The 14,050-nt window shown below is 38.6% G+C and overlaps 1 protein-coding gene across 1 annotated transcript in view; it reads right to left on the minus strand.

The window, feature by feature from the left end:
- The window catches only part of DNAH11 (dynein axonemal heavy chain 11), a 358,576-nt gene that overhangs the window by 310,506 nt on the left and 34,020 nt on the right, over positions 1 to 14,050 (minus strand). The window lies entirely within an intron of this gene.

The following is a 14,050-nucleotide window of genomic DNA, read 5'->3' on the forward strand; positions in this document are numbered from 1 at the left end:
AGCAGCACTCACCAGCACAACTACAGCAGATGCAGCCCAGGCACAACAGGAGGGTGTATACCGCCCACACAGGGGACACCACCGGATCACCTGGTGCTGGGCACTAGGGGGCACTGTACTACTGGGCTCACAGAATGCCTTCTAAATAACACAACCTTCAAGACCAGGAAACACAGCTGGCCTACATAATACATAGAAATAAACAGAGTGAGAAAAAAATGAGGTGACAGAGGCATATGTTCCAAACAAAAGAACAAGATACAATCTCAAAAAACAACTAAGTGAAATGGAGATAAGCAATCTATCTGATAAAGAGTTCAAAGTAATGATGCTCACTTAACTTGAGAAGAGTGGATGAAATCAGTGAGAACTACAACAAAGAAAGAAAATACAGCCTATCAGAACTAAAGAATACAATAAAGGAAAAATACAATAAAGGAATCAGCAGATTAGAGGATGCAGAAGAATGAATCAATCATCTGGGAGACAGTGTACGGAAATGGACTCAAGCTGAAGAGCAAAAAGAAAAATGAGCATATAGTAAGGTACTTCTAAGACAACATCAAGCATAACAACATTCACCTTATAGGTGTCTCAGGAGAGAGAGAGAGAGAGAGAGAGAGAGAGAAAGAAAGGAAGGAAGGAAGGAAGGAAGGAAGGAAGGAAGGAAGGAAGGAAGGAAGGAAGGAAAAGGGAGAGAGAGAAGGAAGGAAGGAAGGAAGGAAGGAAGGAAGGAAGGAAGGAAGGAAGGGAAGGAAGGGAAGGAAGGAAGGAAGGAAGGAAGGAAGGAAGGAAGGAAGGAAGGAAGGAAAGAAAGAAAGAAAGAAAGAAAGAAAGAAAGAAAGAAAGAAAGAAAGAGGCAGAAAACTTATCTGAAGAAGTAATAGCTGAAAATTCCCTTAAACTGTGGAAGGAAATGGACATCCAGGAAAAAAAGAGAGAGTCCCAAGCAAGATGAATCCAAGGAGGTCTACATCAAGACACAAAAATTAAAATGTTAAAAATTAAAGAAAAAGTAATCTTAAAACAGGAAAAACAATTACTTCTGTACAAAGGAAACCCTAAAACACTATCAGCTAATTTTTCAACAGAAACTTTGTAGGACAGAAGGAAATGGCATGATATATTCAAAGTGCTAAAAGGAAAAAACCTACAACCAAGAATATTCAACCTAGCATGCAAAGTTATTCAGCATTGAAGGAGAGATCAAGTTTCCCAAATAGAAGAAGTTCATCACCACTAAACCAGCCTCATAAAAAATGCTAACAGAACTTCTTTAATCAGAAAAGGCAAGGCCATAAATAGAAGAAAACTATGAAAAGAAAAATTTTCACCACTAAAAGCAACAGGAGTGTACTACATCAATCACTTACAAGGCTAGTAATGAAGATTAAAACAAAAGTCAATTCCTGGATAGAGCTGGATTGTATTACACTAAGCAAAGTCAGTCAGAGAAAGACAAATACCGTGATTTCACTCATATGTGGAATTTAGGAAACAAAACAGATGAACACATGGGAAGGGAAAGAAAGGGGAGAGAACGAGAGAGAGAGAGAGAGAGAGAGAGAGAGAGAGAGAAACCATAGACACCCTTAACAATAGAGAATAAGCTGAGTGTTGATGGAGGGAGGTCTGTGGGGGATGGGCTAGATGGGTGATGAGTACTAAGGACAGCACTTGTTATGCTGAGTGTTATATGTAAGTGATCAATCACTAAATTTTACTCCTGAAACTGTATTACAATATATGTTAACTAGCTAGAATTTAAATAAAAATTTGGAGCATAAAACAAAAACAAAAAAAAAAACAACAAGGTAATTCTATCTACAATAATTGGTTAAGGGATACACAAAATAAGATGAAAAATTTGACATCATATACATGAAACATGCAGTAGGAAATAAAAATGCAATGTTTTCAGAATGTGTTCAAACTTAACTATCACGTGTGCTACATACATAGGGTATTAAATATGAATCTCATGGTAAACACAAACCAAAAATCAATGATATTCAAAAAATTTACAGAAAGGAATCCAAGCAAAACATTAAAGAAAGTCATCATCACGAGGGAGAAGAGCAAGACAATACAAAAGAAATACAAAAACAGCCAAAAAAAAAAAAAAAACCAAACAAACCCCAATTAAAATGCCACTAAATACATACCTATCAATAATTACTCTAAATGTAAAAGGTCTAAATGCTCCCATCAAATAACATACAGTGAATGAATGGAAAACAAAATATGACTCAACTATATGCTGCTTACAAGAGACACACTTCAAGGGCGCCTGGGTGGCTCAGTTGGTTAAGCATCCAACTTCGGCTCAGGTGATGATCTCGCGGTTTGTGAGTTCCAGCCCCGTGTCGGGCTCTGTACTGACAGCTCAGAGCCTGGAGCCTGTTTCAGATTCTGTGTCTCCTTCTATCTCTGCCCCTCTCCCACTTGTGCTCTATCTCTATCAAAAATAAACGTTAAAAAAAAAAAAAAAGACACACTTCAAACCTAAAGATACATACAAACTACAAGTGAAGGGATGGAAAAAGTATTCCCTTCAAATGGAAGTGAAAAAAAAAAAAGCTGAGGGTAGCAATACTTATGGTAGACAAAAGAGGCTTTAGAACAGTGACTGCAGGAGCAAGGAGGTGGCTCAGCCAGTTAAGCATCCGACTCTTGCTTCTGGTTCAAGTCATGATCTCACAGTTTGTGAGCTCGAGCCCAAAGTCGGGCTCATGCCAACAGCATGGAGCCTGCCTGGGATTCTCTCTCTCCTCTCTCTGCCTCTCCCCCTGCTCACATGCACTCTCTCTCTCTCTCTCTCAAAAGAAACTTAAAAAAAAAATTACTGCAAAAAGAGACAAAGAGCATTACATAATGATAAAGGGATCAATCCAACCTGAGGCTATAACAATTTTAAATATCTATGCACCTAAATATATGTTTAATACAGGGTGCCTGGTTGCCTCAGTTCATTAAATGTTAGACTTCAGCTCAGGTCATGATCTTGCAGTTCACGGGTTTGAGCACTGTGGGTCAAGCTCTGTGCTGACAGCTCACAGCCTGGAGCCTGCTTTGGATTCTTTGTCTCCCTCTCTGTCTGTCCCACCCCTGCTCATGCTCATGCTCTCTCAAAAATGTGTGTATATCAAAAAAATTAAAAATACATATATTGACATGTAAAGCAAATATTGACATAAAGGGAGAAATTGACATTAACACATTAATAGTAGGAGACTTTAACATTCTGCTTACATCAGTGGATAGGTCATCCAGACAAAATCAGTAAAGAAAGAGTGGCTTTTAACAACACAGTAGGCCAGATGGGCCTAAAAGATATATACAGAACACTCCATCCAAATACAGCTGAATACACATTCTTTTCAAGTACACACACAACGTTCTCCAGGATGGGTCATTTTAGGACACACAACAAGTCTTGATAAATATAAGAAGGCTGAAATCCTATCAAGCATCTTACTGACCATAACAGAATGAAACTAAAAATTACAAGAAAAACTGTAAAATACAAACACACGGAGACAAAACATGGTACTAAACTACCAGTTGGTCAATAAAGAAACCAAGGAGGACATCAAAAAATATCTGGAGACAAAAACAATAACAAAAAAAGGTGGACACACAATGGTTCAAGATCTTTGAGACTAAGTTAAAGCAGTCCTAAGAGGGAAATAGAGTGTGATACAGGCTTTCCTCAAGAAATAAGAAAAATCTCAAAAAATCTAACCTTATACCTAAAGGAACTAAAAAAACCCAACAAAGCCTAAAGTTAGAAGGAAATAATAAAGATCAGAGAGGAAATAAAGACTAAAAAAAAAAAAAAGGGAGAGAGAGAGAGAGATCAAATCAATGAATCTAAGAGCTGGTTCTTTAAAACAATAAAATGAGGGGCGCCTGGGTGGCGCAGTCGGTTAAGCGTCCGTCTTCAGCCAGGTCACGATCTCGCAGTCCGTGAGTTAGAGCCCCGCGTCGGACTCTGGGCTGATGGCTCAGAGCCTGGAGCCTGTTTCCGATTCTGTGTCTCCCTCTCTCTCTGCCCCTCCCCCGTTCATGTTCTGTCTCTCTCTGTCCCAAAAAAATAAATAAACGTTTAAAAAAAAAAATTAAAAAAAAAAAAACAATAAAATGAGAAACCTTTAGCCAGTCTCAACAAGGGAAAAAGAGAACTCAAAATCAGAAATAAAAGAGGAAAACAGGGGCACCTGGGTGGCTTAGTCAGTTAAGCGTCCGACTTTGATTCAGGTCATGATCTCACTGGTCGTGTGTTCAAGCCCTGCCTGGGGCTCTGTGCTGACAGCTCAGAGCCTGGAGCCTGTTTCAGGTTCTGTGTCTCCCTCTCCCTCTGCCTTTCCCCTGCTCATGCTTGCACACTCTCTCTCTCTTTCTCTCTCTCAGAAATAAACATTAAAAAAAATTAGAAAAAAATTTTTTAAAGAGGAAAACAGTAACACAAACAACAACAACACAACAAACTCCACAGAAATAGAAAGGATTAGAAAAGACTACTATGAAAAATAATACCCCAGCAAAGCAGACAACCTGGAAGAAATGGAAAAATTTCTAGGAACATGCAATCTTCTGACACTCAATCAGGAAGAAATATAAAATATGAACAGAACAATTACCAGTGAGAAAAATGCATCAGTAACCAAAAAACTCTCAAACAAAAGTCCAGGACCAGATGACTTCACAGGTGAATTCTACCAAACACTTAAAGAGAGTTAATACCTATCCTTTTCTAACTATTCCAAAAAAAATCTGAGAGGAAGAAGTACTTTCCAATTTATCCTATGATGTCAGCATACTGATACCAAAACCAGACAAAGGCACTACAAAGAAAGAAAATTACCAATCAATATCCTTGATGAACACAGATGCAAAAATTCTTGACAAAATATTAGCAAATCAATTTCAACAATATATAGAAAAGATCATTCATCATGACCAAAAATACATTAACAAAATGAAAGATAAAAATCACATTATCATCTCAACAGATGCAGAAAAAGCATCTAGCATAACTCAACATCCATTCATGATGAAAACTCAACAAAGTAGAGTTAGAGGGAACCCACCTCATGATAATAAAGGTCATCTATGACAAACCTGCAGCTAACATCATTCTCAAAGGTAAAAAGATGAAAGCTTTTCTTCTAAGATCAGGAATCAGACAATTATGTCCACTCTTGCCACTTTTACACAACATAGTACTGGAAGTTCTTGCGAAAGCAATTAGATGGGAAAAATAAATCAAAGGCATCCAAATCGGAAAGAAGTAAAACTATCACTCTTCACAGATGACATGGTACCATATATAGAAAACCCTAAAGATGCCACTAAAACAAAACCTATTACAATGAATGTAATCAGTGAAGCTTCAGGATACAAATTAATACACAGAATCCTTTTGCACTTCTATACACTAAACAAACCATCAACAGGAAAAATTAAGAAAACAATTCCACTTACAAGTGGGTAAGAATAAAATATCTAGGAATAAATTTAACCAAAGACATCAAAGACCAGTACTCTGCAAACTATACAACAAAGAAAATCCTAAAACTAATGGCTTTACTGGTGAACACTAGCCAACATTTAAAGAAAAATTAACCCCAATCCTTCTTAAACTCTTCCAAAAGACTGTAGAGGAGGGAATACCCCTAACCCATTCTATGAGGCAAACACTACCCTGACACCACAGCCACATAAAAATACTACAAGAAGGGCAAAGTGTAGACTGGTACCCCTCCTCAGTCATGATGCAAACACTCTCAACAGAAACTAGAAAACAGAATCCACCAGCTTATTAAAAGGATTATACACTATAACCAACTAAATTTCTTCTTGGAATGCAAGGATGGCACGAGACAATCACTGTAGTTCACCAAAGCAATAAAATCAAAGGAAAAAAAAAAAAAAACCCTACACAATCATCTCAACTGATGCATAAAAAACATGACAAAATTCAATTCCCTTTTAGGATAAAAACACTAAATAAAGAACGGAAGGAAACTTCCTCAACTTGATAAAGGTCATCTATCAAAACTGCCAAGATAACAGCATATTCAATGCTCAAAGACTAAAATCTTATCCCCTAAGATCAAAAACAGGACAGGATGACCAATTTCACTCCTATTCAACATAGCATTAGAAACACTAGCCAGAACAATTATGTAAGAAAACAAATTTAAAGTATTCAAATTGGAAAGAAGTAAAATTATCTCATAACACATACAAGGATTTTTTATGTAGAAAACCCTAAAGATTTTATGCCCCTCCTCCAAAAAAAAAAAAAGCTATTAGCAGTAATATATTCAAAGTCACAGGATACAAAATCAATATGCACAAGTCAGTTGCAGTTCCATACCGATGGTGATGAACAATAAAGGTGGACCCTGACAAATATATAAAAATTAACTCAAAGTGGATCAAAGACCTAAATATAAGAGTTCAAGTATAAAACTCTTAGAAGAAAATACTGGAGAAAATCTTCATGACATTCATTTAGCAATCATCTCTTGGATAGGACATCAAAGGCACAAACAACAAAAGAAAAAAATGGATAAATCTGACTTCATCAAAATTCAAAAACTTTTTTGCATCAAAAAACATTATCAAAAAAGTGTAAAGAGAGAATGGGAGAAACTACTTGCAAGTGTTATATCTGATAAGGGATTAATGTCAAAAATGTAGAAAATAACCTCCAAGTGAACTGAAAAAATGGGCACTAGACTAGAATAGGTATTTCTTCACAGATATAAAAATGGCCAATAGGCACATAAAAATCATGACCAACACACTAGTTATTAGAGAAATGCAAATTAAACCACAATGAGATGTCACTTCACAGCCATTAGGATGGCTATGAAAAGAAAGAAAGAAAGAAAGAAAGAAAGAAAGAAAGAAAGAAAGAAAGAAAGAAAAGAAAGAAAGAACGAACGAACAAGTGTTTGTGAGGACATGGTGGCACCGGAATTCTTCTGCATCACTGGTGGGAGGGCAAAACTGTTCAACCACTATGCAGAACAGCTCAGAAATTCCTCAGAAAATTAAATATAAAAAAACAGGGGCACCTGGGTGCCTCAGTTGGTTAAGCGTCCAACTTCGGCTGAGGTCATGATCTCACAGCTCATGGGTTCAAGCCCCATGTCGGGCTCTGTGCTGACAGCTCAGAGCCTGGGGCCTGCTTCGGGTTCCATGTCTCCCTCTCTCTCTGCCCCTCCCCTGCTCGCACTGTGTCTCTCTCTCTCTCAAAAGCATTAATTTTTTAATGTTCTCTCTCAAACATTAATATTTTTTTAAATAACAATAAATAAATAAATTACCACCACACGACAAAGCATTTCAAATCATAGTTATACCCCAAAGAATTGAAAGGACTCAGATACTTGTATATCATTGTTCACAGCACCATTATTCACAAGAGCCACAAGTTAGAAACAACCCAAGTATCTATCAACAAGTGAATAAATTTCAGCATTTACATATGTTATTTAGCCTTAAAATATCAAATTGTGACACAAAAGACATTTTATCATTCCACCAACATTTATTGAGATACCTAAATTTATTGAGATACCTAAAATAAATTCATACAGAGAAAAAGCAGATGAGAGGTTACCAGAAACTGAGAGGAAGGGGCAGAAGAGAGTTATCATCTAATAGGTGCAGAGTTTTTGTTTGAGATTTAAAAAAGTTCTGCAGGGTGTCTGGGTGGCTTAGTCAGTCAAGCATCCTTCTCTTGATCTCAGCTCAGGTCCTCATATCACGGTTCCTGAGATAGAGCCCAATGTGGAGCTCTGTGTGAAGTGTGGAGCCCGCTTGGGATTCTCTTTCGCTGCCCCTCTCCCACTCTTGTGCACACTCTCTCTCAAAACAAACTTTAAAAAGTTCTGCAAGTGGATAGCAGTGATGATTGTACAACATTGTCAATATACTCAATGCCATTTAATTGTACAGTTAAAAATGGACACAAAAGGGACACCTGGATGGCTCAGTTGGTTCATAGTCTCACTTCAGCTCAGTTCATCATCCCCTGGTTTGAGGGTTCAAGCCCCGGGTAGGGCTCGATACTGTCAGCAGACAGCCTGCTTTGGATTCTCTATCTGCCTCTCTCTCTGCCCCTCCCTGCACCAGTGCTCTCTCTCTAAAACATTTTTTTTGTAATGGACAAAAAAATTGTAATGTAGAACACATTTTACCACAATTTTTAATTTTTTTTTAATGCTTATTTTTGAGAAAGAGAATGAGCGGGGAGGGGCAGAGAGAAAGAGAGAGAGAGAGAGAGAGAGAGAGAGAGAGAGAGAATCCAAAGCAGGCTCCAGGCTCTGAGCTTTCAACACAGAGACTGACGCGGGGCTCGAACGCACGAGCCACAAGATCATGGCTGGAGCCTCAGTAAGACATTTAACCAAGTGAGCCACCTGGCGCCCCACCACAATTTTTAAATAGGCAAAAAAAGAAAAAAACCTTACCTCCATTTTGATCCCTTTATACTCATCCGTTTAAAACATGATGGTCTTAAATATTTTCAGTACATATAGTTAAAAACACAGTGTTGTAATTTTTGCTTTCACTGTCAAAAATAATTTAGAAAACTCAAGGAGAGGAGGAAAGCCCATTGTATTTACACATATTTTTCCTTACCATATTCTTCCTGGGGTCCCAAGTTTCCCTCTTTCAACATTTCCTCTCTGTAACAAGAACTTCCTTTAGCTATTCTTTTAGAGTCAGTCTACTGGTACCAAATTCTGTTAGTTGTTGTTCATCTGAGATTTTGATCTCCCCTTCATTCCTGAAGGTTATTTTTCACTGGGTAGGAAATTCTGAATTAACAGTTTTTTTTCTTCCAGTGCTTGTAAATGTTTGACCATTTCCTTCTGGCCTCCATGATTTCTGATTAGAAATCCTCTTTCATTCACATCATTTTTCCCCATACCAAGTTGTTTCATGCTGCTTTGGTGAATTTTTATCTTCAGTTTTCAAAAGTTTAATTATGTGTCTTGGCATAGAATTCTCTGAGTTTACCCTTGGATTTATCTTTCTGCTTTATTTCCTCTTGAATCTGTAGGTTTATATCTCTTGCCAAATTAAGGAACTTTTCAGCCATTATTTCTTTAACACCTTAAGCCTCATGGTCTTTCTCTTCTTTTTCTCCAAATCCAATGACACAGATGCTAGATCTGTTCCCTAAGGCTCTGTTCGTTTTATTGCTATGTTGTCTCTATGGCTCTATCTTCTAGTTGGTGAATGCTTTACCCCTCCATTCTGCCATTGATCCCAATCATTGTGCTTTGTATTTTATTCTGTCGTTCAGGTCTAAAATTCCCATTTTTTATTTGTTTCAAGTATGTTCCTTATTATTTGAAGCATTTTTAGCCTGGCTCTTTAAAATCTGTGAGGTAACTCTAACATTTCTGTCATCTCAATGCTGCCATGTATTAGTTGTCTTTTTCATTCAGATGAGGTCTTCTTGGCTGTTGGTATAATATTTTCAATCAACTCTGGACATTTTCGTATTATGAGACTCTGGATGTTAAATCCTGTGTTTGCTGACTTTCCCTGATACTGCTCCAGCCTCATTATTGTCAGGTAGAGATCAACATCCAGGTTCTCATTTGGCATCCATGAACACCTGAGTGTGGGGAGCTCTTTTCTATGGCTAGGCACTCAAGTTCCACCTGTGGTCTCCACAGAGGCCACAGCGTAGGTGACTTCGTTACCGGTCGGCCACGGTCAAAGTCCCGACTCTCCAGCAGGCTTCATCTGAGCTACCCCAGTGGGGTAAGAATACTACTAGATGAGGAAAGAGGTCCAGGATTCCCTTGGGGTAACCATTGACTCCACAAAGAGTGAGCTCATTACTGGCCAGCCAGGATGAAATCACATCTCTCTAATTGGCCAATCTCTGACACCCCCCCAGCCCCCCCCCGCCCCCCCCCCCCCGGGGCTGAGGTATCTGTTAGAGACTGGTTTTAAGTCTAGGCTCCCCAATCTTTGCTGACAATGGATGGGAGCGAGACACAGTTTCTTCTGTGCTGGTTGACTGAACTAGAGAGATTATGGCCTGCAAGTTTTGTCTTACTATGCTGTCCCTTTCTTAAGAGAGATCAGGCTTTTACTAGGGCTTTTTATGTCTGTGCCCATTGGTGTTTCCATGTTGCGAGTATATCCAATTCCATGCCTGGGTCATTTCAGGTAACAAGAAAAGCCCCTAACCAATCCACCTCTTTTCACCCTTCAGAGTCTTTTGTTTTATATATAGTGACCAGTGTTTTAGTCCTGCTTACTAAAAGGAACAGGGAAACATATATCTATTCCATCTTCCCAGAAGCAGAAGTTCCTAAATGAATTTTTAAAGAATGGTATCTGTTACTTTACCATTTAAAAATGAAAAGTACATCAATTCAATGGAATAATACCGAATTGTCTAAAAAGCAGCCAATACTTTTGTAGTGATAAAGACCGCCAAAATATATTAAGTGACAAAAGCAAGGTGTAAGTGATATGTAGAGAATGCGATCTGTGCAAAAACAGAATACAAAAGAATATATACATGTATAGGCTAGTGCATGAACCAGGTACCTTTGGAACATTATACAAGAAACTCATAATGGTAAATGGCTTTGGGGAGAAAAACCGGAAGGCTTAGGAAAAAGACAGCAGGGTAAGACGGGGACTACATTTTTGCACATGCTACATTTCCAGAAGGATTAAAGAGTCATGTTTTTAAATAATATGTTTTATTTTGAAAAATAAGCAGGTAAGAGATACGGAAATCCTGCAGATGGCTAATATAAAATGTATATCATTAAAATTAAAAATGCCCTATATATTAATACAAAACTTAATCATTCGGTAGACTAGAAGAGGACAAAGATTAAATAGTGACTTTTGTTTTTTTATGTTTATGTATTCTGAGAGAGAGAGAGAGAGAGAGAGAGAGAGTGCGAGCGAGCAGGGGAAGGGCAGAGAGAGAGGGAGGGAGGGAGGAAGAGAATCGAAACCAGGCTCTGTGCTGTCAGCACAGAGTGTAACACGGGCTCCATCTCACAAACCATGAGATCATGACCTGAGCCGAAATCAAGAGTCAGACACTTAAGTGACTGAGCCACCCAGGAGCTCCTAAATAGCAACTTTTAACATGTATATTGGATTCTGGTATGATGACAGTCTAGGTACCTGAAGCAACCTTCCCAGTAAGAACTAGGCAGAGAAAGTAAACAGACACAGCACCCTGGATCACTCCACCTCAGAGCATGGGTTTTCAGAGAGGAACCTGCAATGATGAACTTATTCCCTTTATTTCAATGAAGAGACAACAAGGGAGATAAATATTCAAGAGTCGGGAGCGGCACCACAGAGAGAGATTGCTGGGCGTGGGGTTCAGAGTTCAAAACTAGAATCTGTTCCCCTCCCTGGGGACAGCGCAATCTCAGATCTCATCTGCCTGGGTGTCACTCTCAGAATTATTAAGCAGGAATGTGTGAAGATTTGGCACAATTCCTGGCACCCCGCAATTGCTCAGTAAATATTAACGGACTCTGATGAACAGAGACTTAGTGGAACCAAGAGATTACTCTCATGAATAGCCATCACCCTTGCTTAGTTATCTGGGGAATTTTATTTAATCAAGTAACACCTCAAAATGTCTGCCATGCAATGCTGCTGAGCCTCAAGTCACCTGACTAGCTGTTAAATACAAACAATTAATAAGGCAAATCTCTTAGCAAGTCTGTTATCTTAATACAATATTGTTGTGTCTCTATTCATTAATATCGAACTTCCTGACAGACTAGAACACAATGAATCCAACCACTAAAAAGAAAGGATAATTATGTAATGTGGCAGAGGTGCTAATTATCATCACCATGACAATCACATTACAATATATAAATGTATGAAATTCCCATGTTGTGCACCTTAAATCTGTACCACGTTATATGTCAAATAAATTTCAATTAAAAAATAAATAATGCAAGTCTTTCCCCACAATCGTATCAATCTCAAAAGTTCCATAGGAAAAAGCCAAAGAAAATACCTAAAGTGACCCTTTCTATTCAAAAATAGTTGAGAAACCCAAGAACGTTTTCATGGATACAACTGAGAAAATCCCCATGTTCTGTAAATCAACCACAGTGGCACACCTCTTCGGCCACACCAGGGACGGCTCAAAGCCTGATTATAGGCTTGAGATCGATTAAAAGAAATAAACACTAGCATATCCCAAAGCAAATTACCAGCAACTATTTCTTTAGTTTACTGAAACATGCTTAAACCAGTACCATACCAGAGTCACGATACACTCGACGGTCACATTAGCACTAGTGCGTATTCACTGGGGACCAGGGAACAGGTGAAGTGTATGCAGTGGGAGAAGAAGGGCACCTGGGTGGGCATGTGGACACATCTGTGTGAATATACTAGGTTGGAAGCAATTTGAGAAAATGTGTCGTAAAAATTACCAACTGAATTCATCATAAAAATCAATACGTTAAATTCAGCTAAAAAGCACCAAATGAAAACCTCATTAAGCAAAAAATAGATAATCACTGCAATATTCTGAGGCAACCCTGAACCAGGATACATTCAAAAAAAGCAAAGCTCTTCTTCAACATAAGCACAGCAATTAAATCAACTTATAGTTATTACTATTTTAAGGAATGACCAAAGTCAAGGAGCTTCTTAGTCTAAGGCAAGATAACCAGACAGGATGATGAAGGAGACTCTGAGGGCAGGTGACTGAGGTCTCCAACTCAGACATGGAAGGCAGAAGTAAGCCTTCCCCATGTTACTTGAGAAACAAATGGGGCCTCAAAATACTGAATACCAAAACACAAACACAAAGCAAATAGATGTGTCAACAGCAAATGAGTTTTCTATTCCTCCATGTTTGTGACTATGCAAGACTTTGTGAAGACAGAAGGGTAAAGTCAGGACCTATGGCATCGCCAAGGCAATGACATCAGCTAAACCTAGGCTCGTCCTCCAACTCCGGCACTCTGAAACCTTGCTGGGTTTTCTCATCGTGAGGAAATCCAGGCTTTGCTAGGCAGTGCGCCTGAGGATCCCGTACACGCTGGGTCTCACACTTCTCTGCCAAAATGCTCAGGAGAACTAGGCCAAGGCCCTGCTGAGAGTTCTATTCCATCCAGATTACTGAATGCCCGCCAAGAGATAGACATCTAACGAGACTCTGAAAAGTCTCAGGCCATGAGTCACCACAGCTGCGGGTTCCTCCTGCTTCTCCACAAAACAGCAGAATGCACAATTGCTATGGCCTCTCACCATTACTTCTGCTTCTCAAAAGCTGACTACAGTTCAGAAGGTTTGTTGATCTTGTCCTTAACGAGGCTGACATACTGTGCTTGGACGTTTCAAAGAATCGATTATTTGACCAAATATAAACACATTAGTGAATAAATTCACATTCTGTATAAAACAACAAAGGTAAGAGTTGGGGTTTTTTGTTGTTGTTGTTTTGCTTTGTTTTGGTTTTTTTTTTTTGTTTGTTTGCTTTTTTTGGTACCCGGACTTCTCTGTTGCTGGCCAACAACTGAAATTAGGTTATTTTTATCCTAGAGCTGCAGGGATGCTCACAGTAACTCCCTGGCTACCAACATGCTAGGAGTGGCAGAAAATAGAAGCAGCTGAAGTCTGCTAAGTTTCCCCTTATTTCCTTGAGACTGAAATTCTGCAACTATAAATAGTACTAAAGAATAACAATAAAAAATACAAGAGATGATATATATGTTAATCATCTATGTAGTCAATGAACTGAAAATAAATGTTCAAATAGACCAAAAAATTACCCACTGATTCAGGAAAAGGCTAAAATAAAACACACAAGTTACAGAGACATCAGACAGTCATACAGAAATGAGTTAACGTGGAAAGTTCCTTTTTAGTACACAAAAGCAAGAAACACATCCACAGTGACTCCACTGTAACATTAGAAACAGTTCTAAATGTTCTAACTTCTACATGCAAAGGCCCAAGTTCCAGTCCCTGATCTACCATTAAGGAGGTAAGA

This window comes from Herpailurus yagouaroundi, unplaced genomic scaffold (assembly GCF_014898765.1).
Source record: "Herpailurus yagouaroundi ecotype Mexico unplaced genomic scaffold, PumYag 100, whole genome shotgun sequence".
NCBI lineage: Eukaryota > Metazoa > Chordata > Mammalia > Carnivora > Felidae > Herpailurus > Herpailurus yagouaroundi.